Source organism: Callithrix jacchus, chromosome 14 (genome assembly GCF_049354715.1).
Source record: "Callithrix jacchus isolate 240 chromosome 14, calJac240_pri, whole genome shotgun sequence".
Taxonomy (NCBI): domain Eukaryota; kingdom Metazoa; phylum Chordata; class Mammalia; order Primates; family Cebidae; genus Callithrix; species Callithrix jacchus.
In genome coordinates, this window is record NC_133515.1 from 93876035 (window position 1) to 93890817 (window position 14783).

General features: G+C 41.6%; 1 long non-coding RNA gene across 2 annotated transcripts in view; it reads right to left on the reverse strand.

Annotated features, from left to right (window-relative positions):
• LOC144576527 (uncharacterized) overlaps positions 1 to 14783 on the reverse strand; it is a 104631-nt gene that overhangs the window by 23940 nt on the left and 65908 nt on the right. Inside the window, exons 5-6 of one of the 2 annotated variants that reach the window (XR_013526146.1) lie at positions 9390 to 9649; positions 1 to 9271 (exon numbers count right to left, since the gene is read on the reverse strand). The exon at positions 1 to 9271 is cut by the window's left edge and continues 23940 nt beyond it. This is a non-coding gene — a long non-coding RNA (uncharacterized LOC144576527). The remainder of the gene's footprint in view (positions 9272 to 9389; positions 9650 to 14783) is intronic. The other variant, XR_013526145.1, reaches the window with a different exon arrangement.

Below are 14783 nucleotides of genomic sequence, written 5' to 3' on the forward strand. Positions count from 1 at the left end.
CTTTTAATTGAGATTCCATATTTCTCTTATGAATATGAACTTGTACATTATTCAAGGAAATTACATTTGGTTATAAACATTGAAAAGACTTGAGTTTTTTTTATTTTTTAATATCTGTGTTATTCAGATGGTAATGAAAATCAGAAATTTCAAACTGGCAAATAACAGCTAAGAAGAGTACAGCAGGGAGCCTAGAAGTCAATGTGTTCAGCCAGTTATCTGGTCAAATCTCAGTAAAGGCAATTCCGAGAGATGACCCCCTGCTTCCTATTTTTTCCTTCTGTTTCTAGCAGGTATTAAACTTAGATTTTTCTTTCATTTTTAAATTCTTCTCTTGTTATGGGTTGTTTAAATGTGATTTTAACACACATATGTGTTTTTTGATGATTGGTTTCCAATCAGATTTTATTCTTTCATCCCATCAACGAATATTTATTCAGTACCTACTATGTACCTGACGCTATTCTAGGCACTGGAAATACAGCAAGGAGCAAAAATCCCAATGACATTCTATTACATTAAATCACATGAACCTGCCACACGTATACGTCAGTAATAGTCCAGATTCAGCATTCTGACATGGTGCAAACTAATGTTTGGGAAACAAAAATATAAACATAATTGGTAAGGATTTCTGTAGTGTTTTAGAACCTCTTCTTAGATTATAGTCTTTTACACAATGCGCTCTTATTAGACCCACCACATCAGGTGAACTCTTTGTACTGACTTCTTATCCCAGCCTTAAAACCTGAAGCTCAGTCCAGGAAGCAGTAGGTGGCCTCAGTGAAAAAGCTACATTCTGTAATTTTCCTACCACCTCACTTTTGCTTTCATACATTTTGGCCCATGATGAATGTAACTTTCTTATTGGCTCAATGATGGATTTTTAAAGCATTTATCATTCTTCTTTCAAGAGTTTTGTGGAGTTTTGTTAAAAACCAGGAGGTTTGAGAGAAGACTGGTTTAATAATATCTAAAATAAAGTAAGCTGCTGGTGAATCTTGAGAGCATTTTCATTATACTATTACTCTCAGTATAAGATCTGCTGCGAGCAGACCACATGCCTGATAAACTAGACGTCTGTTCAGTTTTGATGGTTCTGGCTTTTGGTGGGGTGTTCCTTTTAACAGAATTTTGGAATTAAGTTCTCCTGAGAAATTTCAGGACCTTCTGCAACCCACTGATGAATGAACGTCTATGAACCTCCTGAGAGTTACAACACACCCATATATTTCTATAGTTTGGTACAAAGGGCAAAAGAGAAAACTGTCTTCCCAGAGACAACAGATATTTGGGGGCTCTTGCAGCACTAAGAGGGTGCAAAAAAAAAGCCCTGAAGCTGGAGGGAAAAGGCTCTTCCACTCATCAGCTTCGTAAGCTTTGATACATTCTTAACCTTCCCAAGCCTCCGTTTCTCACATATAAAATAAGACAAGTTCCTCCATTCCACAGATTGTTAAATGAGAGAACATACGTTAAAGTGCTTTGAACACTAAATATAGTTTCTGCTAAATATATAGAAAGACAATTTTCAAAAGGGGAAAATAAAATTTCAAGGAAAAGCAAGAATGTGTGGAGCAGGCAAGGGAAGGCAAGGGAAAAGGGACAGTGGTTGCAGATCACGCTGCGTTGCTGCTGCCACTGTGCCAGCCCCTTGGGTCTCAGTGAGGCCAATGATGCTCCAGAATATGAGACAAGCCAGTTGGGAGCAGATTGGACCCAGCTTCATTCAACATTACTGCCAGTTATTTGATTACAATAGAACCCAACATGGTGCAATGTATATTGACATGTCGTGCCTTACATGGGAAGAACAGCTGTTCCAGGGGAAAGTTAGCTTTCCCTTCTGTTCCAGAAAATCCAGCACAGCATCATGGTGCAAGTCCATCAGCCTGTTAGAGTAGGCAGATAGCTAGACATGAGCAGGAAGGGAGAGCCCCTGAAAAAAGGAAGGTCTGGAAAATCTCACACCCCAGGGACTATCCAAAACATGTAAGCTAGATATGAGCAGAGAGGAGAGGAAATACTCATGCAGAAAGGAACATCCCTTGAGATGCCCAGTAATCACTCACTCTGCAGTTAACTGGTCAGAATGTAGTTAACTGCATGCTGATAAGGAGGAAAGAAGAAAACAGAGAAATTCCTAAGTGATAGGCAGGCACAATCTTATAGATTTGACTGCCATACAACCTTCCTGGGGTGGCAGTAATGAGTAATGCAGCCATTAGGTAGAATTCAGATCCAACACTGGGACGATGTATGTGCACTAACTAATAGTAATGATAAAAGAGATAGAAATTATTTAGGTAGATAGTGAGGGCAAAATATTTCTTGGCAGAACTTCCCTTCCAACAAAAAGCAGCCCTAGACATTACTTCTTTTCTAACAAAGAGCAGCCTGAAAGATTGAGCTGCAAACATAGATAAGGAAGCTGGAAGCTCAAACAAGGGGAGGCCTGCATCTACACCAACAGAAAAGCGCTACCTGGGGGCCAGGCATGTCCACCATGGGGTTCCACCTTCCCTTTTTTGTTAGCATGTGTACAGTAAAAAAGAACTGGGCAACAAGGAGAATCTCAGACAGAGAACCCACCTGCATATTAAAAGATGGGGGTGGGGGCTGCCAGAGACTCACACCCTATGCAGATAGCACACCTGGTCCTAATCTGTTTTTTGCACCCTATGTAGATATGACACCACCTCCCCACTAGCTCATGTATAAAAACTCCTGTATTTTCACTGTGGATTTAAGATACAGTAAATTCCTTTTCGAAGTTTAGCCTGTTGACTTCCTTTAAAATTCAAGAGGGAGAAAAACTGTTAAGTTTGATGAGTTCTGAGCTTCTCTTCAAAGAACCAACAGTTAGTATGTTCAGCTTTCCTGTTCTTGGTTCTCCATTTTAAAGTTTAAATTCCTCATTCTTTATGCCTCCTTGCCTCTAGTTTCAGTAAACAAACCCCTCCGACCCTCTATCACCTGTTCTGTCCTTAGGCTCCTTAGTCACCTGTTCTGTCCTTAGGCATCCTCAGTCACCTGCTCTGTAACTGTCCTTCCCACCGAAACTACTCACCTCGCCACTCTGGCTCATAGCCTCCCTCTCTTTAAAATAGCCAATTGGAATTAGCTTAGACTGTGCAGTTCAACCCTAGCCAATAGGGGAAAGACACAGCAGTAGGGACTAGCTGCATTAGGAATATGACACTCTTCCCTGCCTTATCTGGTGTGCTCTTGCCATTGCTCCATCTGTGAGACACACTGCTTCTATAAAAGTAAATTTCCTTTGCCTGAGTGCTATTTTCACTTTGCAGCACTGAGCATTTACTTCCAACAGTGGATGAGCAACTCATTTTCCAGGGTAACCTCTCTGTAGCACAGAGCTATTCTCTTTCTTTTGCCTATTAAATTTCTGCTCTTAACCTCATTCTTTGTGTGTCTGCATCCTTGATCTCCATGGCCATGAGACAAAGAACCTCAGGTGCTACCCTAGACAATGAGGCTACCTCAGTAAGGAAAGGTCCCACAAGCATGGGGTGGGAATTAGGTGGGAAAACTGGGGGGACTTAAGGAATAAGCAGGAAAACTAGACAAAGAAAAAGGTGGAGGATTATGACAGAGGTTGAAACTTCAAGAATAAATCTGGTATCATAAAAACAGAACTCTCATGGACTACTGGCTCATTCTCTTTCAGCAGCCCATTCTGCCTCATCTTTCATAGTATCCTAGTTCTCTGAATAAACTCTCTGCTATTTCCCTCAATAAATTATCTTTCTTTTGGAGGTGGGAGTGCTAAATTTTCTCTTGGCAGAATTCTTTCTTCTAAGTATTACTAAGAAGCAATTCCTGTGCTTCCCAGCAACAAGCCCATATGAAATAGCTGCATCCTCAGCATGGTTGTAGGACAGCTTAAGGCATGTGAAGACTCCATCATATGGTCCCACTAGATGTTCCTATTAAAGAACATTAAGAATGTGTGGGTTTGCACCAATGACATGTCAGGCTTGCCCTGTACAACATGGGTGGACCTCCTCCCAGCCAGGCACTCATGCTGTTTCCTCCTGCCTCCTCTTCTCAGTACTATTCATGCTCCTCCAGTTGCTCCAAACATCATACACAAATGAGCAGGGCTGTGGTGGGAGTGGGTGCAGTGCACTGATGCCACTGACATGCTGTCCATTATGTTTGGATGCTACTAGTTGCGTGTGGTAGGAGAAGTTTGTGTTGTACCAGCACATGCCTTGGGAAGACTTAAATAAAGCAAAGGTTTGTCCTTTTTTTTAATCTACAGACAAGTTGCTCTAATAACTCAAAGAAGTGAATGAGAAAGCAGCTGCTTCACTACCCATTGATTTTTTTTCAGATATTTCAATATCTCATGATACAATGAAACCATATAATTTGTTTCTCTAAAAAAAAAAAAAGAAGAATTAAAAATAAAAGAAGAAAAAACTGTGAACTCTTCCAGGAATTAAAGTCAGAGTCCCCAAACAACTAGATAGAGAATTTCTAGGCAATTAGAGAAGGAAGCATCAGTGACCTTGAGCATGAATTCACAAAGAACAGCACAGAACCTGTATTTATACACTGCTGGTGTTTTAGGGTTTGTATTTTTCCATGGCAAAGTGGGAACAGGCCAAATGAAGAGAATACACTGCTTTGCAAACAAAACAGCTTGAGTTCACATCCTTGCTCCACCACTTCCTCAGAGTGTGAGCCTGGGCAAGTGAAACCATGTGGTAGAACCTCTGTTCTTTGTCTGCTAACAGGTAACAAAAATGCACATAGATTCAACGCACACAATCCATAAAGTGTCTAAATACAAAAGAGCTCTATAGATGTAAATTCATTCTCCATTGTACATAGTATCACACATGGTCCTCATACCAACCCTCTAAATCACATGATCTGCCTGAGAACTAGATTATAACAAATGTCTGGAGAGCTGATATTGCCTGAGGTAGTACAGTACGAAAAGAAAGTCAACTACTAAAGGTATGTATTAAGATACATAAAGAAAAGGGCATTTTCCAGGTCAATAGCCGCATACCGAGTGCCAGGGAATGTGCTGATTTGCTTTAGCAATGAAATCACATCTGGAACCACAGCTGCAATTGGAGTCACTATCAGATTGAGTTTGTGGTAATTTACTGTCATTCTCCAACATCCATCTGTCTTCTACACCAGCCAAATAGACAAGTTGAATTAAGACGTGGTAGAAGTCACATCTTACATCTTTCAGGTCTTTGGTAGTGGCACCGGTAGTGGCATCGATATCCAAAATTTCTCTAGGAATGCATTGTGCTTTAAATCTGCCAGCAATATGCGGTGCTGTTTCTTTAGCCATGTTATTCCTTATCCTGACATAAGGGTTTTGAAAGTGGAAGTAATTTCTCCTATTGTCACTCCTAGTATTCTACAAAAGAAAGTTTTGAATTACCCACAACTTTGGCCCATTTTGTTCCCAGGGGAGGACTGCTTCCACCAATAGGTACAACCATGTTTACTTAAACTGTAAACTGACAGATAACTGGCACTTTGGATTCCTCCTGGCACCAATTCAACAGTGAAGCAGGGGGCCACTGTACTAATTAGAATAACTGATGCTTTTAAGAGGATATAGAGTTTCTACTACTACATATTAGAGGCAAGGAGGTATTTACATGCAATTCAAGAGAATCCCTGGAGCATCTCCTAGTACTCCAGGACCTACAATTAAAGTCAATGGAAACTTCCAATGATCCAATATAGGCAGTATTATTAATATCCCAGACCTTTTTGGAATGAAGTTTTGAATCACCCTATCTGATAAGGAACCATAACCAGCTGAGGTACTTTGTAGAGGCAAAGGAAATATGGAATGAGTAGTGGAAAAAGGTAGTAATAAATAGCGGCTCAAGCCTGTAATCTCAGCACTTTGGGAGGCTGAGGCAGGTGGATCACGAGGTCAAGAGATCAAGACCATCCTGGTCAACATGGTGAAACCTCCACTAAAAACACAAAAAATTAGCTGAGCATGGTGGCGCATGCCTGTAATCCCAGCTACTCAGGAGGCTGAGGCAGGAGAATTGCCTGAACCCAGGAGGCGGAGGTGTGGTGAGCTGAGATCGTCCCATTGTACTCCAGCCTGGGTAACAAGAGCGAAACTCCGTCTCAAAAAAAAAAAAAAAAAGAAAAATAGCAGCTACAATCATGTAGTCAATTCCAGAAACAAGGATGATGATGGTTATTAATACTTTTTTCTTAAGATGAATGTGATTTGGTACATATCAACCAATGTTTTCTCTTTCCCTCTTCTATTCATTCCCTTACCAAGTAACATAAGCTATGGTTAACTTTATATCTCAGAATCTAAGTTATAAAATATCAAAGAAGAAATGTGACTCAACAAGAAGAGTAATATACACCACCTGAAGACGAATAGAAGGAATTTGTATCCACCTTCTGGGAAGAGGATTACTTGCTTTTAATTGTATAAGAGATAGTTGCATTATATTAGGCTGAAGCACAGTTTTTCACCTATCTTCCCTTGGAGGATAAGCATGTTTAAAAGAGGTATATAACAATTTAGCTAAACTGAAACTATGTTTCCCAGATCCCCTTCCCTTCATAGTCTCCATTACTATAACAAAAGGAGACTGCACAAGATTTAGAAGGCAGAATGAAACAGTAGCCATAGTCATGTGCTCGGAAGGTCAGTGCAGGGCAGCTGGAGGTCATGCACATCATTGCTGACCTGCTGGCTCACCTGGCTGGGTACGGGGCAGGAGCCAGGCTCATAGCATCTCCAGCTTCCACTGCATCTCTTCCTTCAGGACCAAGTGCATATTTCTCTATGTGATAAAGGAGCTAGCTTTTCCTATAGGTCATCTGCATCATCAAAATGAGCCATGGAAGTAATGAAAGACTGATGTTTATTCTAGACCATTCTGTGGGTTCCAGGACATCTTCACTAGTCCTAGTTTGCCCCTGTATTCCTCTAGTTAGTTTATATCCATCTTTTCTTCTTGACTGATGGCCCTACTGCTTTAGACTCTAACAATATACACTGAACTAAGAGTGTTCCATATGCTTTGTAACCAGCTCCCACAATTGCATACATCCAAATCCCTACAGTAAATCCCCTATGATATAGAACTCTTAGCATTTCTTCTCTGATCTACGCTAACTACAGAGTACACAATTTAAGTGGTGAAGCTGGAGCTCACACCCACCTTGTCTCTAATACTGATTCCAGGTGCCTTCCACTAAACAACTGCTGCCTCCACCACAATCATTTGGGGCCAGGTCACTGGAGGGTGTTGGCGGTTTAAAATGAGGTGCTGGCCATCATTCTCCCTCTTTAGGAAATGGAGACATAGAGCTATATGAAGACCTACAAAATAGTAGGATGATTAAATGTCTGGTTCAAGAGAACAGATTAACAGTCTGACGTTGGCCTTGAGGGGAGGTCTCAGGGAGCAGGCCCTCTCCTAGGGACTTCCTTCAATTTGGCCCATTCAGCACTTTCAGTCGCAAATTGCTTAATAAAGACAGAAGGTGTGTTGATCGAATTTTCAGATGACACAAGGGTGGGTCAGCTAGCAAAAATGCTGATTGATAGAATCAAGAATTCAAAAGACTTGACAGTATGAATAAAGAGTCACAGCTAACAAGATGAAACTTAATAGGAACAGATAGCAATTTTTACCCTTCTCAGCCCTACCCTGGATAGCAGTGGTGCCAACAGCCCTCACTACACTGGAAGATGGTGCTGGGATATCACTTGAGCTCAGTGTAGGCCGAAGCACAAGATGCTTAATGAGAAGTTTGCTTTAAGCAAACCCTCTTGAGTTCAAAAACTATCTCCAGAAATACAGGCTTAGAGAGACTTAGCTTAATAGCAGTCTTTGTGAAAAAGACACTGAGCGCAATATCAATCAATGCTGTGACGATGGAAGTATTCATTAGTACTTGGGCCTCATTATTCAAAGTATGCTGTTTCAATACAAGTTGAACATCATTTTACAGCTTGGCATTACTCAAAATCACAGAGCTGAGGTTTGGGATACAATGCTAAAGGCCACATTTTAAGACAAAGGGTTTGACTAATATGGTGATGATATATAATTAAATCATATAAAGAACATATTAAAGAGAGTGATCCTAAGAGTTGGTTTTAAATAATTTAAAGTTTTCATACATATAAAAAGAAATAGAATTTTGTTCATATTTATAGATGACAAGTGAACGGAAACAAGAGAAAGGAGCACTTTTGCTCACTATGCACAGGCATATAACACAGCAGTTATGTCTGGGGTCTGGAGCCAAACCACGTAGGTGAGAGTTCACAACCCACTCCCCAGCCATGTTGCAAGTCACCCGGTTTCTCTGGTCTCAGCCTTCTCATTCACAAAATGAGAAAGAAGAGAGTAGCCCCTCATATATTTGTTGTGGGGATTGAGTGAAAACAAACAGTATTTACCTCAAGTGGCTTTTGTGAGGATTAAATGAGGCAACACATACTTGTTGAGCTTTTAGAAGAGGTCACATGGTCCAAGGTCAATAAATACTCACTAGATTTATTATTATAAAAAAGTGCATTGTGATGTTTATAGCTATCCCCAAATAGAACACCTGCAATGTAAGCAAACTATATCCTTAGTCTGCATGTGTTTAAGACAGGCTGTTCACTGATCAGGGATATCGTAGAGTGGTGTTTCTCACACTTTAATGTATGTGTGAATCACCTTTGCATCTTATTAAAATGTGAGATCTGAATCAGCAGGTCTGGGGTGGGGCCTGGTATTCTGCATTTCTAGAATCCTCCTAGGTAACGCTGAGGCTGTCAAGGTACCACACTCTGAGTCGCCAGGTTGCAGAGGAATTTTTGCACTGGATGTGAAGAACAGCCTTAAGTCCATTCTAGAACATTCAGATTTTGTGATGTTATAAACCTGTGAATGGTAATTGCATTAAAGCTACATTGAAACTGAGTTATCTAGAGCAAGTGACTTAACCTCTTACCTTGCTTTGATAGTTTCTGCAAAGCATTTTTAAAGAATTGAGTACTTTTAACAGCAAAATCCAAAGTCCTCAGATGGAAGCGGAACTACTTCAACAGAGGGTTTCATTTCCTAATTGGCTAAACATCTGTTCCAGTTCTGAGCACAGATTTATCTTTATCAAATACTGATTGGTCTCTGGCTCCTGCCGGCTGCTGTGTCCTGTTGTGTCGGGGAACAAAGCAGGGCAGCTGTGGGAAGTCAGGAAGCCTCAGAAGGAAGGCCACGAAGGGCTGAGAGGCAGAAAAGAGAGAGGCATATGTTTCTGGCAGGAACAGGAAATAGAAAACATGACTTGCTTAATAGCTGGATAGAACCAGATCAGGGGCTAGGAAAAATCATAAAGATCACCTGATCCATTGTCCTTCATTTTCAGATAGTGAAACAAAGATTTTGTGGGAGGTGATGGTCTTCTGGAGGCAATACGTGCAGATGATGTCAGAACTGGAAACCAGGACAACTGGGTTCTGATCCAGTGCCTACCCCTGGCCCACACCTGCCTCACACCTCCTCCTGAGGACCCCTGCCCCAGGAATGCGGCTCAGCCTTTCCACGGCAGGTTTTTCTTCATGCTTCAGTTGCCCCCACAGTAAGGAGGGTTGAGGAAGATTCTGAGGAGACAGAGAGCAATAAATAAACTATTGTTCGCTCAGGTTAATTTCTCAGGACAAAGCTACTCCAAAAGATCTAAAAAAGCATTTCTACATCATTCAGCTTGCTCTCTGTCCCTGATTTATGAATACGTCAAACAGCAAATGGGACCCAAACACCCATGGCCTTGACACCCTCTCAGGAGCCAAGGGCCAGAGTTAAGCCCTGGTTCTCAACACTTCTCCCCTGCAGGCTCCTGGGTTCTCTCCTACACCCTTTCCCTTTTCAATTGTGCATGGTCCTTGTCTCGATAAGAATCAGAATTAAAAGGTGTTCTGACATTAAAAGGCATGCCTACTTTTCTGTGAGGATTGGGTCACAGAAGAGCAATGGGGTGACTTAGAAGTGTTGGAGGAGAGAGGGGAAGCTGAGATGCCACCCAGAATTATTTCAGACCCATAAGGCCCTATTTCCCCCCAAATTCCATGTCTTCCTGTTGGTTGAGAGCTTGGACACTTTTGGAAGAGCATCAAACGTCACGAAATCACACATGTAATGCTCACATGAAATGACTAGCATCAAGATCTGTCCTGAGAGGCTGACTCTAGGTGAGGTGGCCTCCACTTAACTGCAAGCCTTTTCTACATGGACAGGTTGTCTCTTTCTACAATGCACTGAGAACCTATGAATGGAATTTTCCACTCCTGGCTTCCTACATTCCGTGAAGCAGTTTAGGAATGAAACCTTATCTCTGTATATGACCTAATGTTCTCCCAGAACATGTGGCTCTATTTCTTACTTTATAAATTTGCTGAAGAAAGAATCAACAGTAGTAGCCATCCATTATTTAAACAAAAGAAGATACATTACTTTTTTGCCATAAAGTTGTAGCAACAGATCTATTATACATACCCACAAAAGAAGAGTTCCTAAGTAGTGGTATTGAGAGACAGCTAGAATCATGCATTTGTTAGCCACTCTGAGACAGCATTGACGGTCCAGCCTCCAGAGTACAGCCAACATTAAGAATTCAGAGGCTGCTACTCAAAGGGGAGATGGCGAATGATTCTCTGTATTTATTGGGTAATTTTTCAGTTTCCATAGAACTGAAGGGCTGCCACCCATTTATAAACGTACCCAAGTCTGTGATACACATGGGTGGGCAGCGACGCCAACTCCAGGCAGCAGGAACAGTTTGAGCAAGGTAGTGGCATTGTCACATTGATTATCACCTAGAAGGCGTTGGAAAAATGGAAAGGACTAGAGGAACAACACATTGCTCTTCTCTATCTTTTGCTGAGACATCTCTCCAACATCAGTTTATATTGAAAACGGCTTCCATGATTAGACCAATGCACTAGAAGATGTGGCAGAGTAAACATTTTACCATGCAACTTGACATGGCAAATGAGTAATGCATTGGAAACAGATCACATGAACAATCAATTCAAACACAACCTAGTAAATCCTGCTGCCAGCCCCACAGTCCTATGCTTGTCATCCCTTCTTCAGCTTCAACATCACAATGGCAGGCAATAACAGAGCCAGTGTCAGAACACAGCTCCCCACAGAGAGGAGAGCTCCCCAGAGGATGAGTAAAAGAAGGATGTGCGTCAATGTCCTGGGTATAACCAGCTGGAGCCGGTGTTGTGAGGAGCAAAGGAATTTATCAAGATAGTTGTGGGTAAAGAAAGGGAGATTTATTAGAGAAAGTATGAAAATATGTTACAAGACTACAATGGGCAGCAGAGCAGAGAAGAGTGTGCAAAGAGGCAGGGGCCGGAGGGATGTTTTAGAGGGTCATGCTGAAGGGATGACTGGAACATACAGAACGAGGTTGTGGACTTAGGTCTTGTGCCTGGTTCTCAGAACAACTGTTTATTGTTCTCCCTGACCTGGGACCCTCCCCTACCTGGGTCCCTTCCTCATTGTTGCTTACTTATCAGGACTCTACAGTCAAGACTACAGCCATCCTCAGTAGTTAGAAATTCTCTTCTGAATATTTTTTCATGGAGGCTTTGGTAGTTTTCTACTGCCTTAGAACAGGCCAAGTCCTAAGGGATAACCACAGAGAGGGAAGATTGTGTAGAAAGATCAATGAGAAATGACCACTCTGGTTTTGCTTGTGGCTGCGAAGTCAGAACTAAGAGGCCTCTTATCCATATTTGCATCCAATTTTCTGAGTTTGCTTTAATGGATATGACATTTCATTAATTCTGATTCATTGTGTACTCAAGCCAAAGAACATGCAGTTTAGCTACATTTACTGACAGAAAATAGAAGCTGAAAAATCCTAAGTCAGAGAAATAACTGAAGGTGTGTAATTACTCATTACCCAATCAGCTACAAGATTCAGAGGGCAAGAATGGCTTGGAGATAAATTGCAACTTTTGTGAGTGAATCTGACAGTCTGGGTTACTAGGTATGTTTCTTGTGATTAATGACACAAGGAAGAAAGGTTTAGAAAAGGTGTTTGCACTGATTCCACTACCTCTAGGCTGACCCTTAAAATGTTTCTACCAGTTACCAAGGAAAACGTAAATTACAGTAGCAAAGTGTGCATTTTATATAAAAAAAAATACAAACATATTACATCCATAACTTCTTACTCTAATTAAAAAGAAACTCAAAATGGTAAGTTTTAGGATGATACCAGAATGGGTTATTCAGCTACAGATCTCAACTTTCTCAGAAAATGCCCTTACTAAAGAAAAAACCAACACAGTTGGAGCTATTTATCATGGTCAATTAATGTAAGAGTTTAAATATAGCACAGTTCCTGCATGGGTTCTGACATTGTTCGATGTTTGTGCATTAATAAAATAATAAATTATTATAATTTAGATTTCTCATTTTCCTAACTTTCAGATTTCTGGGTGTCAAGTGGTTACTTGGCAGGTAACTCATGAAATGTGTCCCAGAGAACCTTTCTGGGAATGGGAATGCTGTATTAAGATAAACACACACACACACACACACACACACACACACACACACACAAACACCACCAAAACATTGAGAAGCAGAACCGGACGGTATCCTGTGAACCAACAAATGGAAGGGGCTGATGGGGCTGAGACGTAGAGAGAAGTCTAATTCACTAGAGATTGTTCAGGAAGGTTTCACACGGAAAGGAAGACTTGCATGGGTCCTTGAGGATGAGCTGGGATGGGTTCCAGAGAGACAAGAACTTGAATAATACAGTGGTAGAAATAAGCCTGATTTGGGGGAGAGGAAGTATTTCAGTAAGGTGACGGTAAGAGGATTCTTATTCATAAAGATCAGATGAATATCTGTTCTATGTTCATGATATTGAGCAATGATTAGAACCTCAGCACGACGGGTGGTAAAGGCAAAAGAGAGGTGGGAACAAGAAGCCATGAAAAGGAGACTTGTTGGGATCCAGGGACTTGTTGGGACCCAGGGACTTGTTGGGACCCAGGGACTTGTTGGGACCCAGGGACTTGTTGGGACCAAGGGACTGGATAAACAGGTACATGAGATTTTATGGCTGGCTCTGAGACCTTTAACCTGACCAGGAGGTCGAGAAGAGCAATCAGCTTTAAAGTAAGATAATTCATTTTTTTGCAAGAAGATGTGCTATAGAGATTGGCAACTGAGGGCAGATGTGCAAGCAGGCATCTGGATCAGGAAGCTGTGAATGTGGGACTAAAGCAGAAGTGCGCACCCAGAGGTAGGTCCGGGCACAGACAGCAACCAGCTCTGTATGGTTACGTTGAGTCCAGCACCACATACATTTCCCTCAGTACCGCTGCTGAAGCCTCACATGTGCACTCTTCATGGGCAACTCCTTTCCCAATCCGTCCTTACTATGCAGCCCTCGTTCTGAACAAACACAGGACTAGCATCCAGAAAATATGTCAGCATCTATTTATGGAGGACAAGTAGAGCCATGTGCGGAGAAAAAAGGTCCTGTTAATATTCTGTTGAGAAGGTCCAGCAGATGGTTTGATGGGGCGGATATGGCTTTAGGAGTCACTATAGTTGATTTGTGATTAATGTAAGCATCGAATTTGAGAGTCATAGGACCCTTTGAGAGCATTCAATAGGGTGTTTTCAAACGTTTTCAGTCATGGAAATATTTTTTAAAATAAAAACTAATATGGAAATGTAAAGAGCTAAGCTGCTCCTGTTGGGGAGCTGGGTATGGGAGTTTTCAGAACCCAGGAGACCCCTCCATGAAGCACTGTTTGTTCCAGTGCAGCTGTCCTATGTGACAGACGGGGATACTGAAGCCAGATTGGGGATCCCAGAAAACACAGGCATACAGGGACTGTGACACAGGACTACAGGCTCCCAGGCTAGGACCACACTGCTCCAGAAAAAGAGGAAGAGGCCCCAACCCTACTCTGTATTACATCACCCCAGGATATATACAATAGAATAGTGTTTAAAGTCCCCTTAAAAAATCAGTAAAAACCCACTGCATATCTTTATCAACCACAAAAAAAAAACATAAAAAAAAAATTAAAGGGCAGAGTTTATCCTCAGAGATGGGACAGAGGCCAGGAGAAGGCACTCTAGGGTTCAACCTCTCCCCCAGTGCCAAATCATAAGGTGAAGCCATCCACAGAATCTGCCAGGTGCCCCAGGGCAGAAGCAACACTTCCTCTGGTTCCCTTAGCTACACCAGGTTGTTTTCAGCATTCAGCTTCCAAGTCATCTTTATGCATTTTGTAGTATCCCTGCTCGAAATTTCACCCCAACAAAGTGTCCTGCAGAGACTCGCGCTGCACAGCTCTGGCTTCAGGGAGAGGTTGCCTGGGGCCTTCATCCATTTTGAGAAGAAAGCAAGAGTCTAATTTGCTGTGAACTGTCATGAGCAATAAAAGGTTCATTAACTTTAATTGTAAACACTTTAAGTCCCAATCATTGTAATGAAAGGATAAATTGAAAAATCAAGAGTTAAGTACCCTTTTAAAAATTCATATCTTCTATCTTCACCTGGCCTTTTAAACCAGACAAAGTCAAATTAAACAATGCATAGAGTGCCTGGCCCCAGCTCCATCTGAATAAAACCTCACCCACCCAACTTTCAAGGTCCAGCTCTGATAAATCCTCTCTCAACTGGAAGGAATCTACCTACTCATAGTACCCAAAAGCACTTTTGTGGTACTGCTAATAATGGAACTT